The sequence below is a fragment of the Priapulus caudatus genome, unplaced genomic scaffold (assembly GCF_000485595.1).
Source record: "Priapulus caudatus unplaced genomic scaffold, Priapulus_caudatus-5.0.1 Scaffold168, whole genome shotgun sequence".
NCBI classification, from domain to species: domain Eukaryota; kingdom Metazoa; phylum Priapulida; class Priapulimorpha; order Priapulimorphida; family Priapulidae; genus Priapulus; species Priapulus caudatus.
This window is the reverse complement of record NW_014577229.1, coordinates 256,923-259,202: the sequence shown is the minus strand read 5'-3', so window position 1 is coordinate 259,202 and position 2,280 is coordinate 256,923. Positions and strand designations below refer to the sequence as shown.

The following is a 2,280-nucleotide window of genomic DNA, read 5'->3' as shown; positions in this document are numbered from 1 at the left end:
CTCCACTCTGCTTGGTCTTGTGCGTCCTCACTCTTCAACCCATGTTCTTTCAAGAGAGATATATAATATATATTATATTATATATATATTATATACACGTATAATTATATATATATTATAGGATATATATATACTAGCGGGATACCCGGCGTTGCCCGGAGAAATCAGTGGCGTTACTCAGTTGGTGACCGCTTGGTTGAAAGGAAAATACCCCAAAAAATCGAACTATCTATCTATCCATGCATCCATCCATGCATCCATGCATCCATCGCATTCCATGCCATCCCATCCCATCCCATCCCATCGCACCGCATCCCATCCCATCCCATCCCATATCCCATCCCATGCCATCCCATGCCATCCCATCCCATTCCATCCCATCACATGCCATCCCATCCCATCCCATCCCAACAGTAAAAAATAATATGAAATCAAAAGATAAAAGTCGTTAAAATAAAAAAGTCAAAAATTATAAATAATAAAATGAAATTATATAGAAAATATAAGGATATTTGATATGTAACCTACATAGGCTTCCGTGAAGTGTTCCCGTCAGTTTGCGCTATCATTATGATCTATCATAGTTTATTCTGGATTTTGACTAAAGATTTAAATGTGGTAAAAAAAAAATTGAAATTAACGGTGAATACGGCATAACAGTCCGAACATACTAAACAGTCCAAAAGTAAAGAAACAAAGCATTTCCCGAGGTGGGATTCGAACCCAGAATCAATGGTTTAGGAGTCCGATGCTTTATCCATTCGGCTATTGGGCAGTAATGATTATACATCATGGATTTAGACGTACGTGATGTATAATGTTAATCTGTACAGGTAACTATACTGTACGGTAATTATTGATGACAGCATTTTTATAAATTTTTTACTTTTTAACTTTTTTGAAAGCCAGAACCACCTCCCAGACGTGCTGATTCTGAAAATATATTTAGTTTTCCTCTAGGCTGCGGAGGTCTCTAGTTATGCGCGAACACACACATTCGGCTGAACAACTTTATATATACAAATTATATATATAGGCGTTTATCTGCGCGTGTTCACCGTATTCGAATACGAATAATATTTATTGTACGTACGTCGTATTGTCGTGCGTATTTTAAATTGATTAGTTTATTAATGAGATTCAATCAGTTTAACCGCGAAAACTACGAGAATCTTTTCGTCAATTAATTTTATAATAATGTTATACGAGTATAGCATAATTCATAGGTCTATTATACATATTATTTGCGTTTATCTATTTGAATAGCAAGTAAATTTATGCGCATATATTAACCCACATGCAAATATGCAAACCTTCGAACACAGATAATAACTTGTACCTATAGGTGATCTCAATGCATTATTTTACATCTGTCCTGATTCGTGTGAGATCTACTACTAGGTTATTATGCTACATGCACTAGTGTGTGGCTGTATGTGTCTGCGTCTATGTGTGCGTGCGTGCGAGCGCGCATCATACACGCATATGTGTCTGCGCGTGTGAATGTACGTGTTTGCGTGAGTGCGTGCGTATGTTTGTGTGTGCGTGCGTGCGTGCGATTATAAGAAATCCGTTAAAAAAAGCCGTTATAAATGTTGATCCGCTACTGCATGAATATAGACACCAGTTCAAGTGAATTAATTCGGCATCGGCCCGATATCATCTCCCCTCGACGCTCGCTCTACACCCACGATACGATCTTTGCGTATACACACACAGCGACCGCTACCGGCGGGGGAAGGGGAAGGGGGGGGGGGTGGAAGACAGTCTGTCTATCCCCTATCCGTGTTACACGCGGCAGCAGCAGCTCACACAATAGGCGGCAGGCTGTGACTTTGTTACGCGTTTCACCGCGGAGTTGCGAACGTTTCTTGCTGTATTATTGATACGTCGCTTGAACGTGAATGTGCGACGATCGATCTACTAGCCGCTAGTAGCTTATAGCGCGACTGAAACGTAACCGGATTGGACAGGTACACGCGTTCACAACTTCCATCTCGACTGCCCGTCCGTTTTTCGGATCGTGCAATGCGCTATGGATGCAGAAGAGGAACAAATCGGATTGATTTATCACCGCACCGATGATGCTGATCGTACTTTTATGGATCACAACGAGCCTGTGGTTTGTGAGAAGGCAGACCTAGCTGCCGTGGCCCGCATGTGCTATATGATGTGTGTGAAGGAAACGCAGTGACTCTTCGTCCAGAGAGAGAGAGAGAGAGAGACGAGAGAGAGAGAGAGAGAGAGAGAGAGAGAGAGAGAGAGAGAGAGAGAGAGAGA

The 2,280-nt window shown here is 41.5% G+C and overlaps 1 protein-coding gene across 1 annotated transcript in view; it reads left to right on the top strand.

Moving 5' to 3' along the window:
• LOC106806591 (paired box protein Pax-6-like) overlaps positions 1–2,280 on the top strand; it is a 34,035-nt gene that overhangs the window by 11,636 nt on the left and 20,119 nt on the right. The gene's annotated exons all lie outside the window — the stretch shown is intronic.